The sequence below is a fragment of the Microcaecilia unicolor genome, chromosome 2 (genome assembly GCF_901765095.1).
Source record: "Microcaecilia unicolor chromosome 2, aMicUni1.1, whole genome shotgun sequence".
Classification (NCBI taxonomy): domain Eukaryota; kingdom Metazoa; phylum Chordata; class Amphibia; order Gymnophiona; family Siphonopidae; genus Microcaecilia; species Microcaecilia unicolor.
Genome location: NC_044032.1, coordinates 27787377 through 27812239, shown reverse-complemented (window position 1 = coordinate 27812239; position 24863 = coordinate 27787377). Strand labels below are relative to the sequence as shown.

The window sequence follows — 24863 nt, the reverse complement described above, 5'->3', positions numbered from 1 at the left end:
GATTTATTTAGGGAAGTAGATACCAGTGTTAGTAAGCTAATGCAGGGACAGATACCAACGTACCTAATACCATCTGATGTTGTTAAAGATGCCTTTGCCAAAGTTACCCGTTTGTCTATTGAACCTTTTCAAATTCAAATCGCATTTCATTTAGGTACTGCCTTTCCCCTTTATTTGGATATGGAACGTATGGAAATTGCCTTCATCCTTAATTTGCCATTTATTATGCCTGAGAATGTATACCAGCTTAAACAAGTGGTAAATGTAGGTACCTGGCATGAGAATTTGTACCTTAATGTTGATACACCTAAGTATGTTGCTTACCAACAGGATGCTCCGCAACATTATTTGGTCCCTAACTTAGACCTTTGCCACAAAACTAAAGATGTTAATTGGCTATGCCCTGGTAAACCTTTCCTGAAAGACACAACAGAAGCTTTGTGGCTTGTCCACAGAGAATGTCCAAGAGAAGTGTAAGGTTACCGTATCAAAATATGACGATTTTTCTGATACCACTGTAGCTGTACTGGATACGGTATGGTTAGTTAGCACACCTAGTACGGAACTTACTGTCACCTTTCAGAAACATGATGTAATCAACCGTTACACTCTTCCTTGCAATGTTTGTGTGATCGCTGTACCCAAGTATGCTGTTGCCCATGTAGGAGGAGTTTCCCTGTTTTATCTTGACACAGACCCGGTTGTTTCTGAATTGGAAGTGCTTGATGTATTTCGTGGACATCCTATTGACTTTGCTATGGACCTTATACCATTTTTACAGTCCAAAGACTCTCACACTGTTGAATTATCTGTTGACCATGAGACTCTCGAGGTTGCAGATTACAAACGTCGTTCATCTGATGTCACCCAGTTCCACATGTCCACTCACGTTGTCATCCCACTTTTAACCATCTCGTGGGTCATCATGCTCCTGTGTGCTGTAGTGTTTTGGAGAGACCTTCGTCATTTACGCTATCGCGTAAACACTTTGTCACCTACGGCAATGAGATTGCAAGACTTTATGTAGTTACATCTGACCAGCGTTTTGCCAACAATTTATTCCGTTTTCACTTTTCTGTACTAATATGCTTTGCTTTGCATGATGTGATTTTCATGATCTATGTGATTATGGTTCATGATTTGTTTGATTAATTTTCATGTGTTAAGACTTTTAACTAACTGCACATGCGGGTTCTATTATTCAGTATTTTGCTGTATTAGCATTTGTGAACATTATTTTGCTTAATTGAACTGTTTGAAGAGTGTTAGTTTGCATTAGTTGAGATTTACTTTGAAACTTTTTGTAGTTTTGACCATGAAGTTTGTACCTGAATCCTGACTGAACTGTCTGGCTTATTTTTGTAGTTAGGTTGGAGAAGGCCTTTACTCCTTTGCAGTAATTTCCATCTCCAAGGGGGGGAATCTGTAGGAGTATTTGCTGTGATCTCACCCACCCTGTGTGCATATGAGAGCACCTTTACAGCCAAAATGGATGCTGCAACCTTTCACCTATATGTCTGGCTACCAACTGTGCAGAAGGCAGCATTTCAGCTTGTAATAGATTTACTGAAGCCTGCACCACCTCCAAGGTCACTCTGTATCGGGGGAGAATGCATGTCCTTGAGGGAGAGAGAGAGAGCTTACGAGACAAGACGGACAAAGGAAGCTTCATACAGATGCTGGGAGTACATGGTGGGATTATTTCTGATTGGCTCCCAGAAAACTGATTGATCTGAGAAGCGGGAACAGAAAGAAACTAGTTCCTGAGAGAAGAGAGAAGAGAGAAGAACAGAAGAACAGAAGAGGAGAACACTTGCATTTCTGCAAGCACCTGATTTACCTGAGAGACTTACTGATAATACCTGGCAAAGCTTTTCCCCAGATTACAGCTGTCTACAGGATCTATACTGAGTCTGTATCATCTGTGGCTGATCAAGACAAGTGCATCACCTGAGCTTGTGGGACCTCGCTGAGACCTTCGGCTGAGGCATTGGAAGGAATCTGATCTGGAAACCGGGACGGTGAGATCATAGTTTACTTCCTTCAGGCTGGGTTAGATAATTAGTCTGTGCTCGGACCCATCAGATGTGTGACGTCAGGATTTATGATCTCTAGTTGCTGTTAGCCTAGTATAAGATTTGTGTGGTAATCATTAGGATCTTGGTATTGTGTTTATCTGTCATTACAGATTTTAGCCCATAGGATAATCATAGTTATTCTCTATATTTTGGTATCATTGTGCATGCAATCAGGAATTGCTGATGCTATAAGCTGATAAGAGTTTTCTATATTTTTGTATATAACGCTGTATAAATAAACTAATATATTCCATTGGTCTGTCCGTTATTTTCCATGCAGCTAAGGTTGGGCAGAGGCCACGCCCCCTAGACATAAGCGAGTACATAGGTAGGAAATTGGCCTCTTACAAAATATATATATAACCACCTACAACATCTGATGCTAAACCTAAACAAATTTAATTTTCCCATAGCAAAGTACAGAGACAATTTGTGGTTTGTGAATATGGTTGACCAATTTAAGGAAGACCACTCTAGGATGGGTGTCCGAGGGTCTCTGCAGACCCAGTCTATGTGCACACTGAACCCTTAGGGGTCCTGCTGACTGCAGATGCAATGTCTGCATCAGTCACATTTTCAGGAAGCCTCTAAGCTCCATTTCTTTTATTGACTCTGGCAAACCCACTAACCTCAGATTACTATGGTGAGAGTGATTCTTGAGATTGTCCAATTTTTCTTCCAGATGGGTGACTTTAGACTGCAGGTTCCTTTGCAACTCCTCAACTTGTTGAGTCTTATCTTCCAAATCAGATATGTGCTGTTGGTAGGCTGTAAATTCTAAAGCGTGGAAGTATGCGTCCTTTATGTCTAAAGGTTGTCCAAATTTTTTTGCAACCTGTTATCAATTGAAGATTCTCTGGCTTCCTTAACTTTGCTAACAATTTTGGCAACCCAGGCTGAACTGATGGTGGTCAGCCCATGGAGTTCCCCCTCCACCATCCTAGAAGCTGTCGTCTTGCTACCATACACTCCAGCACCCAAAAAAAAAAACGTAAGCACTACCAAATCCTGATGAGTTCACCTGTGTTTTCAGGGTTCAATGACATACTTTTCATGGCAATGGATTTGGTGGCAGGGTGATGGGCCCAGGAGCTCGTCTCACCTGTGACTGCTTCAGCTCAGCATCGCATTACTATTTTTTGATCATATTGACTAACAGCATCATAGCTAAGAAAGGCAGAAATCTCAATGTAGCATGGATTGATTATAATGTTTATTATGTTGATTTTATAATTTGCTATACCGCTTTAACTAGGTCAAAGTGGTTTACAATAATAAATAACCAAATAGAAATGGAAAGGAATGCCAATTTAGAGAGATCACATTTATACAAAAGGTAGATACATTCTGAAACATAGATAAACCACATTAAAAACGGGCTGCTTCTCTAAAGAACCGCATGGGCTACGCATCACAACAGTTAGCTAGTAAGTAAAATAAATGCCTTTGATACCATCCCAAATTCAATAGTAGCATTACAAACTCAAATAACTGTTCCTGAAATCCACTCCAAACCAAAAAAAATGTCATCGATAAATCTCCTGCTGTCCAAGGAGTAGAGATGGGACATGGGGCAACCAATCCACGTGGGACACCAAAAGCTGAGTAGATAATTTTTTTTATTAACAATGCTCAGATATAAAAGAATGGACATGGTTCCATATTTTGGCAATGGTATGCCTGCCTCAGGAATCAACATATTTACATATGTAAAAAAAAAAAAAAATTATATATATATATATATATATATATTTAAATACACATATAAATAGAGCAAACTGTATATGTAAAGTATACATACATAATGGCCATGAATGGACACATAAAATGATACATTATGTCATGCAAAAACAAAGGGATTGTATAATGAAATTACAGTGTTCATAAAGTGTTATTGTTATTTATTATTTTATTATTTGTTGCATTTGTATCCCACCTCTTTGCAGGCTCAATGTGGCTTACAATACATCGTGAATAATGGAAGTATATAGAAAATTGATAATTAGTATTACAGCAGGATTTTTGGAAACATGATAGTGATAGGAATATAACAAGCAGATATTGTGAAACATTTCTGAATGTATGTGGTGGAGTAGTGTATATTCACACATTGGTTGATTTTTGTGGTATGCCATGTTAAAGAGATGGGTCTTCAGTAGTTTGCGGAAGTCCGTTAGTTCGTAGATCATTTTTAAGTTGCGCGGCAATGCGTTCCATCACTGTGCGCTAAAGTAGGTAAAGTTTGACGCGTGCATTAGTTTGTATTTTAGACCTTTGCAATTAGGAAAAGTGCAGGTTAAGGAATGTGTGGGATGATCTTTTGGCATTCCTAGGTGGTAGGTCTATCAGGTCTGACATGTAGGCTGGTGCATCTCCGTGAATGATTTTGTGGACTAAGGAGCATATTTTGAACGTGATTTGCTCTTTAAGTGGGAGCCAGTGTAGCTTCTCTCGTAAGGGTTTAGCACTTTCGTATTACCGAATATGAGTCTAGCTGCAGTGTTCTAGGCTGTTTGAAGTTTCTTGATTATTTGTTCTTTGCAGCCGGCGTAGAGTGCGTTGCAGTAGTCTAGATGACTGAGCACCATAGATTGTATCAGGTTGTGAAAAACTGACCTTGGGAAGAAAGGTCTTACTCTTTTTAATTTCCACATAGAGTGGAACATCTTCATAGTTGTGTTTTTCGCGTGATTCTCAAGTGTTAGGTATCAATCGATGGTAACACCAAGAATTTTTAGGGTGTCCGAAATTGGAAGATTCAAATTTGGTTTGTTAATGGTGGTGAATTTGTTCTTGTTATGTTGAGGAGTATTAGGCATTGGGTTTTATCTGCGTAAAGTTTCAGCCGAAATGCATCTGCCCATAAATGCATGATCTGGAGACTTTGGTTGATGTTATTGGAGATTTCCTTTAGATCATGTTTGAATGGGATGTAAATCGTTACGTCGTCTGCGTATATGTATGGGTTGAGGTTTTGGTTTGATAGTAGTTTGGCTAAAGGTATCATCATTAACTTGAATAAAGTCGGTGAGAGGGGGGACCCCTGTGGGACTCCACATTCAGGTGTCCATGCAGCTGAAGTAGACGAGTTGGATGTCACTTGGTATGATCGTGTGGTTAGGAATCCCTTGAACCAATTGAGAACGTTTCCTCCTACTCCGAAGTATTCAAGGATATGTAGAAGTATTTCATGATCAACCATGTCGAAGGCGCTTGACATGTCGAATTGTAGAAGTAGTATATTCTCTCCAGTTGCAATTGTTTGTTTAAATTCAGTCATGAGAGTAACTAGTCCTGTTTCAGTACTATGGTTAGACTGGAATCCTGACTGGGAATCGTGGAATATTGAGAATTTGTTTAGATAGTCTGTGAGTTGTTTAGTCACCAACCCTTCCGTTAGTTTGGTTATTAAGGGGATGGATGCTACTGGCCTGTAGTTGGTTAGTTCACTGGCGCTTTTCCTTGTGTCTTTGGGTATTGGGGTGAGCAAAATGTTTCTTTCTCCTTCGGGAAGAGTCCATTTTGTAGCATGTAATTCAAGTGTTTCGTTATGTCTATTATGAATTTTTAAGGAGCATATGTCATAAGGTTATTTGGGCATATGTCTAGTTTGCAGTGAGATTTGGCAAATCGTTTGAGAGGTTGGGAGATGATGTCCTCTGATATTGACTCAAAATTGGTCCAGGTTCTGTCTGCTGGTTGAATGCCAGGTTCTGGGTCTAGACAGTCGAGGAGTTCAGCATAGTCGATGGTACTGACAGGTATCTTGAGTCGCAGTTGTATGATTTTTCGTTGAAGTATCTCGCGAGACTGTCTACTCCTGGTGCGTCTTTGCTGTTGGTTGTGACTGGTGTAGTATTTAGTAGATTATTCACCAGTTGGAAAAGTGTGTGTGTGTGTCTTTGTAATTTGGTCCAATTACATTTTTGTAATATAATCTTTTCGTTTGTCTAATGGTATATTTGACAATTGTGGACAAGTGTGTGATCACATATATGCAAAAATGGAAATTAGGAATGCTTGGAGTGCACTTAAAAACATGTCAGCATATGTAGTGCAAAAACAAATTAAAATACTATTAATATAATGATAAACTAAACAGTGAACCAAGCTGATAAAGCATCAAAACAATGAGCCAAATACTTTCAAAGTTGTGTAAAGAAAGTCTTCATAGAGAATGAGTGGAATATTTAAAGTGTAACGAGGTATAGTGCATCTATGTGTATTTATATATAAAGGGGAGTAACAAAGTGGCCAAAGAAATATGAGAACTAACCTGTGACAATTGTGGATATTTTCTGTTGTGCAATCTTGTAGCTGGAAAGCTACCTTTGCTGCAAAATCCAAACAAAAGAAAGCCAAGCAGAAAACAATTTTTAAGCAGCAAAATTTAAGAGGTAATAAACCACCACAACAAAGACCAAATGGGGCAAGTGTTAAATAAAGTAACCCCATGAAAAAGATTTGAAAAAAAGGGTGGTTTTAAAAGGATTTAAAAAAAGGAAAGAATACACCAGTGGTATGTATTTCAAAAGTAGCGGACACCAATGCCAAGAATGTGCTAAAACATACTACATATCTATAATAGCAGATGTAAGAAGCACAGCCACATCTTTATAGAGGCAGCTTTTACCACGCTCTATGGTACTACTATAATGAAGAAACAGAAGTGCCTGATGGGCTAAAGAAGACACAAAATATTGAATTAAAAGCCAAAGCAAAGGGCACTTACCAAAACTGTCCATTGACATCTCAGAATATCGCTTAAATTGCGGGAAAGCAGAGAGTAAAAATTGGTTATGTTTTATAGTAGAACACTGCTTGTTTAACAATCTCCAGTGAGAATGAGGCTTGAGAACAGCTGTACCATAGTAACATAGTAGATGACGGCAGAAAAAGACCTGCACGGTCCATCCAGTCTGCCCAAAAAGATAAACTCATATGTGCTAGTTTTTTGTGTATACCTTACCTTGATTTGTACCTGTCTTTTTCAGGGCACAGACCGTATAAGTCCGCCCAGTACTATCCCTGCCTCCCAACCACCAGCCCCGCCTCCCACCACCGGCTCTGGCACAGACCGTATAAGTCTACCCAGCACTATCCCCGCCTCCCAACCACCAGCCCTGGCACAGACCGTATAAGTCTGCCCAGCACTAGCCCCAACCGTCTCTGCCACCCATTCAAGGCTAAGCTCCTGAGGATCCCTTCCTACCTTACCAATCGTAAGGTAGGTATGAAACCGAGGATTGACTAGGACTCAAAAGAACTTTGCTGAAAATAAGGTTTGGTAAGGGAACTTTGTTGAAAATGAGGCTTGGTAAGGAATGTATATGAAAATGAGGCTTAAGAGGCTTGGTGTGGGAATTTTGCTAAAAATGAGGCTTAGTAAGGGATATGTGATATGAGAATGAGCCTTGACAGATAGATTAAATGTCATTGCTAATGTACATAAACAATTAAATGTGCTACATAATTTAGAAGTCTTCACTTGATAATAACAGAGCTCTAAAATATATAATAAAACATTTAAAATAAAATAATGAGACAATTAAAATACATAATGAAACATTTGGAATAAAACACATAAGACACAAACTGGCCCTAAAAAGACCTAGATCATATTAAATAAGAACCGATTTAGATGCACATAATATAAACATGAACTAACAGTGCCACAGAAAAAAGCTCATAGAGACAGTGTTACATAAACATGAACTGAGTAATATTTGGTCCATATTAAGACCATGTGGTGTTAATGTGTTCAGTTGATTAATCTGTTCAGTATGTAACAGCAAATTGTCACCCCCTCTCCACTTTGTTTTAAGGGTTCTGAAAATAAATAACTTCAAGTCGTTGATTCTGTGTCCTGCCTGATTCCAATGCTCGACCAATGGAGCATTTGTTATATTGTGACTCAAGCAACTTCGATGCTCTATGCTTCTGGTCCTTACCATGTGTTTTGTCTTTCCTATATATAAAGGAGCCCATGGGCAAACAATGATATAAATTACCTGCAATGTATTACAGTCTGAATTGTGTTTTAATATATATTGTCTCTGTGATTGTGGATGTGTAAATGTTAAAATATTCATCGAGTGCACACAAATGCTGCTCTAACCGCAGTTATGATGTCCTAAATGACATTCCGCAGTTTGTAGGAGTGTTGGAGTCTGCAGGGCTGATGGAACTGTTTATCTTTTAAATTTCTTCCCCTCGAGTAGGCAACAGTTAATCGTTTATCTTGAAAACATTTGTGCCCTCTACGGTATGCCGATATTTTTGAATTGCTCTTTGAATGTGGCTTGCCAAGTGCAAGTAAATGATTGTACAGACTATGTATGGAGTAGTTCTTGTATGGTCTTGTCTTTAATAGTTCTTCTCTATCCGATGCTCTTGCCCTCTGTAAGCCATTCTGTATATGTATTCATGGGTACCATCTCATAGTAGTAACATAGTAAATGACAGCAGATAAAGACCTGAACAGTCCATCCAGTCTGCCCAACAAGATAAACTCACTTTACATGGTATGTAATACTTTATATGTATACCCGAGTTTGATTTGTCCCTGTCTTTCTCAGGGCACAGACTGTTAACGTCTGCCCAGCACTGTTCCTGTACTAAAAGTTCTGAAGCTAACGTCGAAGCCCCTTAAAATTTACACTCCATATCTATTCAGTCACAATCAGGGCACAGACCGTAGAAGTCTGCCCTGCACTGGTTTTACTCTCCAAATACCAGCGTCGCCACCCAATCTCCGCTAAGATTCTGTAGATCCATGCCTTCTAAACAGGATTCCTTTGTGTTTATCCCACGCATGTTTGAATTCTATTACCGTTTTCATCTCCACCACCTCCCGCGGGAGGGCATTCCACGTATCTATCACCCTCTCCGTGAAAAAATACTTCCTGACATTACTCCTGAGTTTGCCCCTCTTCAACCTCAATTCATGTCCTCTAGTTCTACCGCCTTCCCGTCTCTGGAAAAGGTTCGTTTGCGGATTAATACCTTTCAAATATTTGAACGTCTGTATCATGTCACCCGTTTTTCCTTTCCTTCAAGGTATACATGTTCAGGTCGGCAAGTCTCTCCTTGTATGGTTTGCAACGCAAATCCCATACCATTTTCATAGCTTTTCTTTGCACCGCTTCCAGTCTTTTTACATCTTTAGCAAGATATGTCCTCCAAAACTGAACATAATACTCCAAGTGAGGCCTCACTAACAACTTGTAGAGGGGCATCAACACCTCCTTTCTTCTGCTGGTTATACCCCTCTCTATCCAGCCTAGCATCCTTCTGGCCACGGCTGTCGCCTTGTCACATTGTTTCTTCAGATCCTCCGACACCAACACCCCATGAGTCGATCTTACTAATCTCTCCCCTCCTATTCGGTATCTCTCTTTTGGGTTTCTATACCCCAAATGCATCACTCTGCACTTCTTGGCATTAAATTTTAACTGCCACACCCTCAACCATTCTTCTAACTTTTGGTGATCCCTTCTCATCGTCTCTACTCCCTCCAGGGTATCCACTCTATTGGCTATCTTTGTGTCATCCGCAAAAAAGCAAACCTTTCCTTCAAACCCTTCAGCAATATCTCTCACAAATGTATTTTAAACGAAATGGGCCCCAGCTCATTATTTTTGCTTGTTCTTCAAAAGCTGAATGGCTTGAACATAAACGTTTTGAGTGAAGGAATTGGCATAATGGAAAATTTTTATTTTTGCCCTCTCTGGGAACTATGGCGAGATAACTTGTGTTATGGACACTTGTATAATGTAGGTAAATGTTCCTTCAAACGGTGGTCATGAAGAGGTAACATATCCTTCTTTATCAAAATATCTAAATAACTCATTTTCACAGAGCTGTATTTTATTTTAAAAGAGGTTAGTGTTTCTGATGTTGAGCCAAAGGTGGAACGCTATTAGCCATTCCTCAGAACCTCTCCATAGGAAGAAGATGTCATAAAATATATCTTTTGTAGAAAACCACATTTGCTTTAAACAGATAATCTTAAAGGTGCTTTCTCTCAAAACTAGCAACAAATAAAATCACAGTATCAGGGGCCATTGAAGTTCCCATAGCTGTTTAATCTGCTGAAAAAATTGATCCTGAGAGCAAAAGTAGCTTTTTTGTAAGTGCAATTGTTGCGAGTGTGATAATCAGATGGGTTGGCATCCTTTGATATGTAGTGTGTCTTCTCAATACTTCATCTATCATCACTAATGCCTCTAGTTAGGAGACATTAGTGTATAATGACTCAATGTCTAAGGTGACCATAATGATATCCGTCAGATCTTCATCAAAGTCATTCAACATATTGATAAAGTGGGTTGAGTCCCTGACATAGGATGCAATGCATGGTACAAATGGACATAGAAAGAAAATCAATGAAGATTGATAAAGGCTCTAGAACTGATACAATCCTTGAGACAAAAGGACATCCTGGTGGCTGATCGAGAGATTTATGTATCTTGGGAAGGACCTATAATGTAGGTAATAATAGGTTTTTTGACTTGAAGGAAATCACTTTCCTTTTGCATAAGATAGCCAGCTGTATTAGCTATCTTGACAACCTCTCCAATCTCTTTCTTCAAGTTCTCTGTATGGTCTGATAAGGGTTGGTAGTAAGTTCTATCATTTAGCTGTCGCTCAATCTCCATTACATAATCAGCCCTATTCATTACAACAATCCCCTGGCCTTTGTCTGCAGGTTTTATGACAATGTTAAGATTTGATCTGAGGGAGTCTATGGCTTCTCTCTCCTGTCTATTCAGATTTTAAAAATGTTGTTTCTTCTGCATTTCCAACTTTTTAACATCTCGCAGAACACACTGGTTAAAAGCTTCTATAAGCAGGTCTGGAGGGCCAGGCGGGATCCAACAAGATAGGTTTCTTAATACTGTTGATTAGTCCTGTTTTGGGCCTACATCTGAAAAAAAATGCACAATCTGTAGCTTACTTTTAAACTTGAAAAGGTCCACATGTGTTTGAAAGGAATTGTATTGGCATGTAGGTATGAAAGTAAGTTCTTTTTGTAGAACAGTAAGTTATGGTTGTGAAATTTGAATATCAGACAAATTAAAAATTGGTGTATCTAGCCCAACTGTCTTGCCGTTGTTTGATCTGTTCCAGTTGGTCTCCCTCTGCGGTCTCTTTTTCCAGAATGTCCTGCCAATATGTCTCCCCTAACTGTAGGAGTATTTGCTGTGATCTCACCCACCCGGTGTGCACATGAGAGACCTTTACAGCCAACATGGACGCTGCAACCTTTCACCTATATGTCTGACTACCAACTGTGCAGAAGTCAGCATTTCAGCTTGTAATAGATTTACTGAAGCCTGCACCACCTCCAAGGTCACTCTGTATCGGGGGAGAATGCATGTCCCTGAGAGAGAGAGAGCTTACGAGATAAGACGGACAATGGAAGCTTCATACAGATGCTGGGAGTACATGGTGGGATTATTTCTGATTGGCTCCCAGAAAACTGATGGGTCGGAGAAGCGGGAACAGAAGAGAAGAAGGTCAGGTGGCGAGAAGAACGGAAAAGAAAAGAAGAGGAGAGGACTTGCATTTCTGCAAGCACCTGATTTACCTGAGAGACTTACTGATAATACCTGGCAAAGCTTTCCCCCAGGTTACAGCTGTCTACAGGATCTATACTGAGTCTGTATCATCTGTTGCTGAGCAAGACAAGTGCATCACCTAAGCTCGTGGCACCTTGCTGAGACATTCAGCTGAGGTATCGGAAGGAACCTGATCTGGTGACCGGAACGGTGAGATCATAGCTTACTTCCTTCAGGCTGGGTTAGATAATTGGTCTGTGCTCGGACCCATCAGATGCGTGACGTCAGGATTTATGATCTCTACTCGCTGTTAGCCTAGTATAAGATTTGTGTGGTAATCATTAGGATCTCGGTATTGTGTTTATCTGTCACTACAGATTAGCCAATAGGATAATCATAGTTATTCTCTATATTTTTGGTATCATTGTGCATGCAATCAGGAATTGCTGATGCTATAAGCTGATAAGGATTTTTCTATATTTTTGTATATAACACTGTATAAATAAACTAATATATTCCATTGGTCTGTCCGTTATTTTCCATGTAGCGAATGTCGGGCGGAGGCCACACCCCCTAGACATAAGCGAGTACGTATGTAGGAATTGGCCTCTTACAAAATCTATATAACCACCTACATAACCTTGGGTTGAGAAATTGTCCCTCCAGACCGATCCCCAAAGGTGATCTGTCCAATCTGATTTGTGCAGTGCTCTCTCCCAGATCTGATCTAAAAAAAAAAAGTTGATAGTCTTTGTGTGGATCTTTGGACTACTTGGAAGTGACAGGTCAGCCTCATCTGGGTCCACTCTTATTCTCTTCCTCCCCAGTTTCTCAATCTGTAATTCTTGTGCATTTCTAGATGTAGATTAGTTCTTATGTGTTTTTAGATGCAACTTGTTCTTGTCTAGTATGTAGTGTGGTAGATTTTAACCTCTCTCAGTTGGTTGTACTGTAAATCCTTGCTTTTGCGAAAGAATAAATTGTGCCTTGTTTATAACCTTGTTCATCTCTCCTAAATTTATTATTTTTTAATTCTCTTATTTTCTTCCTAAAAGTGTCTATACATTTATTGACATCATGCCTCACATGATTAAAATTTACATCCTCTTTTCTAAGTATATTCAGTTTTTCTTCACAAGCGATGCAAAATATATTTTCTTCGATGTCTCTGCTATTAAGATCATAAGATCTAAGGAGCATTTATTAACTTGGTTCACTGTTTAGTGCTTCATTATACTAGTAGTAATTTCATTCATCTTTAGGCTACATATGCATGACATGTTCTTTTACGAGCACTCTAACCATTTCTAATTTCCATTGTTGCACATGTGTGGTCACACACTTTATGAATATTGTATTTTCACTATACAATTCCTTTGTTTTTGCATGGCATGTATTATTTTGTGTGTCCATTCATGGCCATTATGTTACACATGCATTTTTTTCTATTTGTTCTATATGTATATATATTTTTTTACATATGTAGATATGTTGACTCCTGAGGCACGCATACCATCTGTTCAAGTCTGTTATACCTGGTCATTGGAAATAAAGAATGTATCTACTCAGCTTTTGGGGTCCCATCTGGATTGGTTGCCCCACATCCCTTCCCTACTCCTTGGACAGCATCTTCCATTGTAGGGAACACTTCTTGGTGTGTCTGATGTTCTCAATAATTCTACACCAGCATAAACCATGATGAAACGGTGATGAAGTATATACCCATTAGTCTTCAAACCAGGACATAAATACATTTGCTATAGAGGGAGAAAATGATGCTTCCATAGCCACTACTGATTTTTAAAAATAAATTTCTGATAAAAAATAAAACGACTTTTTGTTACAGCAATATAAAAAAATCAACTAGGACCAACCAACACCAAATAAACTACCTCCAAAGCCGCAGACTGAGGCATGTTGGTGTATAAAGAAGCCACTTCTAAAGTGACCAATAAAATACAAAAATTCTTAATTGTTAATGTTGGTAAACCGATGCGTACTATCCTTAATATATAACCACCTGAGGCTGCAAATATTGATCCACATATTTACATAGATGCTCCAACAAAGAATCTTGAGCCAACACAATGGGTCGGCCAGGACGACAATGCAAACTCTTATGAATTTTGGAAAGTATTTCAAAAATGGTATTTTAAACCATCTATAACCCTAGTAGTGCTCTAGAAATGTTAAGTAGTAGTAGTAAATATTGATATTCCACTTTATTTAAGAAGCCCAATTTCTTTCCTACTTCTAGATTTAATGGTGGCAATTTCATCAGAAGGGTCCTCAAAGTTCACAATAAGTTGTTTCATCCACCAATTGACAATACGTTTCTCTCAGTTGTATTCGGTAGCAAAATGCACCCCTCCCCCATCTGCCCTCTGAATCACAAACTGCAGTATTTTCACTCAGTTGTATGAGAAACAGAAATCTTAATGACAGGTTATGTTTAACAAAAGTTTGGAACAGAGAAGGGAAGACGAGGGAGGCCATTGGAAACAAAAAAAAAATGGGACTCTTGTTCTTTTTGTAATATTATGATAGAATATAACTATTTTGATGTGCACTCTGATCAGCATTTCACCTTGTGGGCTAATACCACCATTTATTTAAAAATGTAATTATTGCAATGTCCATACAAAGTTTATTATGTTGAGCAGACCAGACTTATTGAACATCGGCAATGTATTTGACTTCAAAAACTGACAAGAACCATTGGTTAGCAAATTGCATGAGCTATCTGGAATGAAGCCACAAAGAAAATCTACTGTAGCTGTATTTAACTTTAAAAAGAATGACTATAATAAAATGAGGAAAATGGTTAAAAAGAAGCTAAAAGGATTGGCTGCAAAGGTTAAGACACTAAATCAGGCATGGATGTTGTTCAAAAATACCATCTTGGAAGCACAGACCAGATACATTCCACAAAACCAGTTCCTTCTAGAATGGGATGATAGATGCAGATCAATATTAGACAACATTGCCCCAACTCAAACCAGAACCTCACGTAGAAAGAACTCAATACCATGGTTCAATGAAGAACTGAAAAAACTCAAAACACAAGTTAGAAGATTAGAACGAGCATAGAATAAAAAGATGACCCCACACTTAACGCCTGGAAACAACTTCATAGTAACATACATAGTAACATAGTAGATGACGGCAGAAAAAGACCTGCATGGTCCATCCAGTCTGCCCAACAAGATAAACTCATATGTGTATACCTTACCTTGATTTGTACCTGCCTTTTTCAGGGCACAGACCGTACAAGTCTGCCCAGCAGTATTTCCTGCCTCCCAACCACCAGTCCCGCCTTCCATCTCCGGCTCTGGCACAGACCGTATAAAGTCTGCCCTCCACTATCCTCGCCTCCCAACTAAGAAAATATAAATATACAATAAGACAAACTAAAAGACTATATTACAAAACTGAAATTGGACCAAACTACAAGGACACACAAACTATTCCAACTCGTGAATAAACTACTAGATATCACACCAGTCGCAACAGACAGCAAAAATACACCAGGAGCAGACAATCTCGCGAGATACTTCAAAGAGAAAATCGTACAATTGCGACTTAAAATACCTGTCAGTACCACCGACTATGCTGAACTCCTTGATTGCCTAGATCCAGACCCTGGAATACACCCAGCAGACAGAACCTGGACCAATTTTGAGACATTAACGGAAGATATCATCTCCCAAACGTTCAAAAGATTTGCCAAATCTCACTGCAAATTAGACATATGTCCAAACAGCCTTATGACATCTGCCCCTCAACAATTTATGACAGACCTAACGAATCACTTGAACTACATGTTACAAAATGGACTCTTCCCGAAGGAGAAAGGAAACATTCTACTTACTCCCATACCCACATTCTACTTACCCCCATACCCACAGATGCAAAGAAAAGTGCTAGTTAACTAACCAACTACAGGCCAGTAGCATCCATTCCCTTAATAACCAAACTAATGGAAGGGATGGTAACCAAACAACTCACACATTACTTAAACAAATTCTCAATACTACACGAATCCCAATCAGGATTTCGAGCTAACCACAGTACCAAAACAGTACTAGTTACTCTCATGACTAAATTCAAACAAATGATTGCAACGGGCAAGAATTTGACATGTCTAGTGCCTTCGACATGGTTGATCACGGAATACTACTACATATCCTTCAGTACTTTGGAATTGGAGGCAACGTTCTCAATTGGTTCAAGGGGTTCCTAACCACATGATCATACCAAGTGACATCTAACTTGACCACATCAGCCACATGGATACCTGAATGCGGAGTACCACAAGGATTCCCCCTCTCACCAACTCTATTCAACTTAATGATGATACCTTTGGCCAAACTACTATCAAACCAAAACCTCAACCCATACATATACGCAGATGACGCAACGATCTACATACCATTTAAACAAGATTTAACGGAAATTTCCAATGACATCAACCAAAGTCTACACATCATGCATACATGGGCAGATGCATTACAGCTGAAACTCAATGCAGAAAAAACCCAATGCCTAATACCTCTCAATATAACACGAACAAATTCACCACCATTAACACACCAAAACTGAATCCCTCAATCTCGGACACCCTAAAAATTCTTACCATTGATCGACACCTAACACTTGAGAACCATGCGAAAAACACAACCAAGAAGATATGTGGAAATTAAAAAGAGTAAGACCTTTCTTCCCAAGGAACGTCTTCCGTAACCTAGTACAATCAATGGTACTCAGTCATCTAGACTACTGCAACACACTCCACGCCGGCTGCAAAGAGCAAATAATCAAGAAACTTCAGACAGCTCAGAACACTGCAGCTAGACTTATATTCGGTAAAATATGAAAGTGCTAAACCCTTACGAGAAAAGCTATACTGGCTCCCACTTAAAGAACGCATCACGTTCAAAATATGCTCCCTAGATCACAAAATCATTCACGGAGATGCCCCAGCCTACATGTCAGACCTGATAGACTTACCACCCAGGAATGCTAAAAAATCATCCCACACATTCCTCAATCTACACTTCCCCAACTGTAAAGGTCTAAAATACAAACTAACGCATGTGTCAACCTTTTCATACCTGAGCACACAATTCTGGAACGCGCTGCCGTGCAACTTAAAAACAATTTATGAACTAAGTTCCACAAATTACTGAAGACCCATATCTTTAAAAGGTATACCGATATACTCATATCACCCCTCTCCTCGGGTCACTTCACTGGCTTCAATCAGATACCACATACAGTTCAAGCTTCTCCTTCTTACCTACAAATGCACTCAGTCTGCAGCCCCTCATTACCTCTCTACCCTCATTTCCCCTTATGTTCCCGCCCTTAACCTCCGCTCACAGGACAAATCCCTCCTCTCAGTACCCTTCTCCACCACCGCCAACTCCAGGCTCTGCTCATTCTGCCTCGCCTCACCCTATGCTTGGAATAAACTTCCTGAGCACTTACGCCAAGTCCCCTCCCTACCCATCTTCAAATCTTTGCTCAAAGCCCACCTCTTCAATGTTGCTTTCGACACCTAACCTTTATACCTTTCAGGAAATCTAGACTGCCCCAATTTGAATGACTGTACATTTGTCCTTTAGATTGTAAGTTCCTTGAGCAGGGACTGTCCTTCTATGTTAAATTGTACAGCACTGCGTAACCCTAGTAGCGCTTTAGAAATGTCAAGTAGTAGTAGTAGAAAGATCAACTAATGTGAACTCCTCCACACACATCCAGAACTGTCTTCAAATATCTGCTTGTAACACTACTATCATGCTTTATCATTATAATGTTACCCAAGATCCTTCTGTAACACTAAATGTCTTTTCTTTATATTTCCACTATTCATGATGTATTGTAAGCCACATTGAGCCTGCAAAGAGGTGGGAAAATGCGGGATACAAATGCAATAAATAAATAAATACATTCCAATAATTTACAAAGGTGGAAAGAAGAGAGAACGTCAGCTAGCATGGATAAAAAGGGAAGTGAAAGAGGCTATTTCAGCCAAAAGAATGTCCTTCAAAGAATGGAAAAAGGACCCAAATGAAGAAAATAAGAAGCAACATAAGCACTGGCAAGTCAGATGCAAAGCATTAATAAAGAAGGCTAAAAGAGAATATAAAGAGAAAACTTGCTGTAGAGGCTAAAACTTACAGTAACAACTGTTTCAGGTACATCAGAAGCAGAAAGCCTGTGAGGGAATCCATAGGACTGTTAGATCATGAAAGAGCAAAAGGGGCACTAAGGGAGGACAAGGCCACAGTGAAGAAACTGAATGAATTCTTTGCTTCTGTCCAGTGGCGTAGCAAGGGGGGCTGCCACCTGGCGCGGTTCGCCGTTGCACCCCCCCCCCCCCCGGGTGCAGCACGATGACATCTCCCCCCTTGGCACATCAACACCCCCCACCCCTCCGACCCAGTGCCTACCCTCCTCAACTCCGTCCAACCAGCTCCCGCACCTACCTTTAAAGAAATCTCAGAAGCCGTGGCGAGGCAAGGCACAGCGCCTCGCGCCTGCATGTAAAAGAAGTGTGGATCGTCTCATTGGGCCTTCCCTCACTCTGTCTGTCCCGCCCTTGCAGAAATAGGAAGTTGCGTCAGCGGAGGGCGGGACAGACAGAGTGAGGGAAGGCCCGATGAGACGATCCACACTTCTTTTACATGCAGGTGCGAGGCGCTGCATCTCGCCTCGTCATGGCTTCCGAGATTTCTTTAAAGTTAGGGTGCGGGAGCTGGTTGGACGGAGCTGAGGGTAGGCACTGGGTCTGGGGGTGTTGATGCGCCGAGGGGGGGTGTCATCGTACTGCACCCGGGGGGGGGAGCTGTCAGGGAGCACCCCCCTTGAGCTGACACCCGGGGCGGACCACCCCCCCTTGCTACGTCACTACTTCTGTCTTTACGGATGATGTGGAGGAACTGAAAGAAACCTCGGTGAACCTGGAAGATGTACTGAACCAGACTGACAAATTAAAGAGTAGTAAATACCTGGACCGGATGGCATACATCCAAGGGCACTGAAAGAACTAAAAAATGAAACTGCTTACATAGTAGATGACGGCAGAAAAAGACCTGCACGGTCCATCCAGTCTGCCCAACAAGATAACTCATATTTGCTGCTTTTTGTGTATACCCTACTTTGATTTGTACCTGTGCTCTTCAGGGCACAGACCGTGTAAGTCTGCCCAGCACTATCCCCGCCTCCCAACCACCAGCCCCTCCTCCCAACCACTGGCTCTGGCACAGACCGTATAAGTCTGCCCAGCACTATCCTCACCTCCCAACCACCAGCCCTGCCTCCCAACCTCCGGCTCTGGCTCTGGCACAGACCGTACAAGTCTGTCCAGCACTATCCCTGCCTCCCAACCACCAGCCCCGCCTCCCGATCTTGACTAAGCTCCTGAGGATCCATTCCTTCGGCACAGGATTCCTTTATGCTTATGCTTATCTGCTGTTCTGTAACCTGCTGTTAAAGTCATCCGTAGTACCTGAAAAACGGAGGGTGGTCAAAGTAATGCTGATTTTTAAAAAGGGTTCCAGGGGTGATCCAGGAAATTACAGACCGGTAAGCCTGATGTCAGTACTGGGTAAAATAGTGGAAACTACTATAAAGAATAAAATTATGGAACACATAAACAAACATGGTTTAATGGGACAGAGTCAGCACTGTTTCAGCCAGGGGAAGTCTTGACTCACCAATTTGCTTCATTTCTTTGAAAGTGTAAATAAACATGTGGGATAAAGGTGAGCTGGTTGATGTAGTGTATCTAGATTTTCAGAAAGCTTTTGACAAAGTTCCTCATAAGAGACTCCTGAGAAAATTAGAGTCATGGGATAGGAGTCAATGTTCTGTTGTGGATTAAGAATTGGTTACTTGATAGAAAACAGAGGGCAGGGTTAAATGGACATTTCTCTCAACTGAGAAGGGTGAACAGTGGAGTGCCACAGGGGTCTGTACTGGGACCGGTGCTAGTTAACATATTTATAAATGACTAGTAAATAAGGCCCGTTTCCGACACAAATGAAACGGGCGCTAGCAAGGTTTTCCTCGGAGTGTGTATGTTTGAGAGAGTGTGTGTGAGAGTGACTTTGTGAGAGAGACAGATTGAATGTGTGTGGCTGCAAGTGTGTCTGTTAGAGAGTGTGTGGGTGAGATTGACAGTGTGTTTGAGTGGGTATGAGAGCGAGAGTGTATGAGAGTGATAGAGTGTTTGACTGACAGTGTGACACATAGAGAGTGAATGTGATCCAGTGTGAGACATAGCGTGTGTTGTACACAGTGTTAGAGAGTGAGAGAGACAGTGAGTGTGTGTGTGTGAGAGAGAGAGAGAGAGAGAGTGTGTGTGTGAGAGATAGTGTGCGTGACGGAGATACATCCCCCCTCCCTATGTTTGCTCGAAGGACCCCCTCCGTCTGCCACTGTGTTGTCGCAGGACCCCCCATCTCCCTGTCTGGTCAGTCTCCCCCCCTCCTTTCAGGTCTCCCTGCAGCCCTTCTCTCAGGGCTGTGGGTCGCCCCTCCCCCCTTCGCCTGTGCTCTCAGGACCCCCTCCTCCGCCTCCATCTGTGGTCTGTGTACCTGTTCTGGCCCTCATCCTCCCCCTCCTTGTGCCTGAACTGTTGCTTAGCCGGTGGCAACAGTGGAGACAGCTGTGCAGGACCTCCTCTTCCAACCCCCTTGTCATGTTTGTAGAGAAAGAAAAGAGTGAAAAAGAGGAAATGTGGCAAAATGTTTGTAAAAAAGGAAGAGGGGCACCTCAGGCAGCAACCAGCTGTCAGCTGTGCAAGTGTAAACAAAACAAAACGGAGTTTTGTGCTGCCTGTTCAGTCCCAGCTCGTATTCGCTGCTTGAAAGGACACTCTTGTTCTCAATCCCAGTAAATCTATAGCCTCATGGATTACAGGGTGACCATTTTGCCTCTCATTCTCCATGTATAAAGTATTCTAAACAATCTTGTCAATACATTTCATTATTTCAGTGTTCACCTTGACTACCAGCTTTCTTTTCAAACATAAGTCTCAACAGTACTACATTCTTGTTTCAACTCCCTGCATTTAATATGATCTGTTTCCAACTATTTCTATGAATCAATCTGTACCACTCTTCTTTATGAACTGGTAACTTCTCATTTAGATTGCTGTAATAACACTGAAGCGGGGATTCATTCTTCCCTTCGCAAGAAATTACAAATTGTACAAAATACATCACTTATACTCTTAGCCCACACATCTTGGTCTGACCATGTAACACCATGCTTTCCAAAATATCACTAGCTTCCAATTCCTTTCAGAATTAAACACAAAATCTTGACCCTTACTCAAAGTCTTACATATAGATTTGCAACCCTACTTATCTTCCATTATTTCCCTTCACAGTTCCTGTAGGACCCTTCGGTTCTGCTATGGAACATTGCCTTTTTGTTCATCCTATTTTTTTGGCACAGTTTGCTTCTACCTTTCAAAGCACTTTTTTCTATATCATCTCTTCCCTCTAGAATGCTTTACTTGCACTTGTACTTGGGGAACTTCCTTATCCCAAATTCAAATCGTCTTTGAAAACACTTTTTCTTTTTTTTTATTTAATCTTTATTAATTTGCAATCATACATTTACATAAAATAAATGTCATGGGAATAGAGAAAAAAAATAACATCTTCTAGTAGATAACAGGAAAAAATAACTTTTAAATTTGTCCACACATAGTATTCAAGATATAAGGAAATAGTTTTAAGGAAATATTGATGATAAAAAAGCTGAGAGGTTAGAACACAAATACCAGCCAGCGGTTTCAGCTAACCGGTGGAGCAATCAAAGACCTCTCAACATTGCCACTTTCCTTAACTGTAATAAATTGTAACAATTTAACCAGGTCAAAGAACACATAGTTAACTGAATTTAAAGAAATTAAACATCTGCAAGAGAATTTCAGGAGAAAGGTTCCTCCCAGTGCTAAAGTCTGTGACCTCAACGTCAGGAATTCCTTTCTCCGTCTTTGTGTAGATCTACTCAAATCCGGGTAAACTTGTATCCTAGCCCCGAAAAATTGTTGGGAGATATTTCTGAAGAATAGCCTCAAAATGTTATTCCTATCTGATTCGAAGGCAAAAGTAACCAGCAAGGTTGTACGTTCAGTTATTACCTCCAGTTAAATTTTGAGTTGAGATTGGGGCAGGAGATGATTGTATTCCTGTAATATAATACGCCTTTACAATAGGAGGAAACAAGTCAGCAGAAATACCTAGGATTTGCAGGAAATATTTTCGCAACATTTCTGTTGCGGGCACCAAGGGAGATTTTGGGAAGTTCAGAAATCTCAGGTTATTCCGCTGCAATTGGTTCTCTAAAAATTCAGTTTTCTTCTGCCACTTATCACTATCATTCACTAGTGTTTCAAAACAAGTTTGAAGTTTTTTAATCTCATATTCATTTACCTCGCGTTTTTCCTCCTGTACTCTCACCCTCTCGCATAACGATGGATATTGTTGTTTAATCTCGGCTGCTTCAGCTTTAAGAGAATTCGAGGATTGCTGCATTGTCGAGCTTAGGGCTTGTATTGCATCCCACAGGGTTTCAAGTGTAACAACGGCTGGTCTCACACTTCCGCCAGGAATCACCATAGGAGTACCCAGAATAGGAGAAACCGAGGAAACATCCTCACTCGGGCTCCATTGAGATGGTAAGTTTTCCGGTGTAGAAAATCCCTCTGGGCCTCTTGTAGCCTCTGCTAACAAAGACAGAGTTTCTCCAGCCGGGGTTATTCCTCCAACGGGCCTCGGCGGTACCGTTTGCTGGGGCGGGCTCAGGGACGCCATCTCCAAGCTAAAGTCTCCGCGAAAACCCGGAGACCCAACCAGGGCTGGAAGTTGTGTGCCATGCGCTTGAGCGCAAAACGCCTCCATCGTAGTCTGTCGCATAGCTCGGATATTGCCAGGGCTAGAGGAGCCTTTAGCCCCAGTCTTCCCCTTTCTTTTTCCCATAAGTCGAGAGATAAGAAAGAAAGCTTGGCGAGGCACGGTGGAGGGGCAAAAGCGTTCAAAGCACATTTATTTATTGCATTTGAATCCCACATTTTCCCACCTCTTTGCGGGCTCAGTGTGGCTTACAATAAGATATGAATAATGGAAGTACATTTGTTACAACTTGGTTATGGGTTACATTGTACAGGTTATGCGAGACCATCGAAGTATCGTTAGGAGTATAACATCTCCTCTCACGAACGCCATCTTGAATCTACCTGAAAACACTTTTTCATTGGCATTTCCCAGAGAGACACAATGACAGCCTGAGGCTCTGGCAAAAAAAAAACAGCCCAAATTCTTTTCTCCTTCTCAACCCTCTCTCTATCCCATCTTTTTCTCTGTTGATTCTTTTGCTATCGCTTTACTTTAAGATAATTATTTTCCTACTTTGTTTTTAGTTTGTAAACTGTCCCAATTGGAACATGGAAGAGTGGTACAGAAAAAACTGATTAAACAACAAACAATTGCTTAAGTAATGGAATCCTTTGCTTTCTGTAGGTAGGACAGACAATTGCCGGTCTCATCAGTCTCTACTGATTTACAATGCCGAGGGGGATCAATACCTCCTTGATGTTGATGCATCACCATCATCTAGGCGCAGCTCCTGGGTCCCTTGAGGTTGAAATCTCTTCTTAAATGAACAAGAATACTGGTCTTGACAGCCATGAAGACATCCAGCTGTCACTTGACACAACTGGAAATCTTGTGCTTGTGTCTGAGATACTGCAGGTATCCGCTGTGTCTATCAATGACCAATATGGTCCTTGCATACTGTCCATAGTTCTTGAAGCCACTGATGTTGTTCAGTTTTGGGGGTATTGGGGGAGAAAAATAGCTGAGGTGGAACCAACTCAATAAGAACTCTACATATCAGTGCAGGTTGTATCTGCGCAAAAAATAAGGACACAAATAATCCAGAAAGAAAAATCATGAAAGGCCCCAAAAGAGAAGAAAAAAATTTCTTGCAATGCATCAAGAGGTTGTCTCTCTAGGAGCAGTTTTTTTTTCTTAGGTTTTCCATGTAAATGCATGATAACGTTCTGCGACGCGTCTTTTTTTTTATTTATTTTAATCAGCTCAATTGTTCACTTTTTGGACAGCTAGAGCAAATGCTAGTCTAGCCAATGTGACCTAATATTCTTATGTGGGTAATTATAGGGTCAAGGAATTAATCTGGGATAGTCTGTTGGACATTGTTATTTCTGTTTTGTTATATGATCTGTGGTATGTCTATTTTGGGCCCCTCCTTATTGAGGCCTGGAATTTCCCTTCACTAAAATGTATTTCTTTTTTATTTTTCTCACTAAAAGAGAACATTTCTGTTCAAGAATGTTTGTGTTGTTTGAATTTATTGTAAATTTAAATAAATATAAAAAATTTTAAAAATCTTGAAAGGCTCTGGAGAAAAGAAAAAACTAAGGTGGCCCAGTGAATTTCATCAGTACAGGAAATCCTGCATATAATTGCATCTTCCTACTAGATAGCTCTACAAACAGAGAGTCAGACATCATTACCAATCGGTGAGGACTTATTCTTCTGCTTGATCTTGGAGAATAGGGGGTTACTTACAATCACAAATCCTGAGATGACTTCACCTAAGCAACAAGTTTCCAGTTCCTCAATCTTACAATACTGAAGAGACAAATTCTGTTCAACTTCATATAATTTTGAGGCAGGTTGAAGAGAAGAATTGAGAAAGCCTGGACTAACCTTGTATAGAATCCGCATTGCAGACCAGATTGATTCAGAATGACCTCAATAGGTTTCATTAAGGGCTGCAGGATGGTTAATCCTATGAGAGCCTTTTCATCTTCTCCAGCACCCATAACAGGGCAAGCTCAACTTGCCAGAAGATCCAGCTTCTGGGTGCAGCATAGATGTTAGCAGAGAGGCAGATAGCATCTTTGTAATGTTAGTTGACTGGTGCCCCTCTCTATCGCCATAATCTTCTGAACACTCCAACACTCATTGTGGCATTCGTGGTATAGCAACTCAAATCTCCGTGGCCCCATAAGCAATACTGGGCTAAGGCGACAGACCAAACTTCGCTGTTTGACATGGGAGACCTTCCCGATGCCATGGAAGCACCCCGTGGGGAGGGTAGGGAGAAATTGATGATTGTAGTCTGCTGTGACCATGGGTAACCTACTGTGAGGAGCAGGTCCCTAAAGCTTCCCCTT

General features: G+C 40.7%; 1 protein-coding gene across 3 annotated transcripts in view; it reads right to left on the bottom strand.

Annotated features, from left to right (window-relative positions):
- The window catches only part of LOC115462832 (ubiquitin-associated protein 2-like), a 434768-nt gene that overhangs the window by 76297 nt on the left and 333608 nt on the right, over positions 1-24863 (bottom strand). The gene's annotated exons all lie outside the window — the stretch shown is intronic.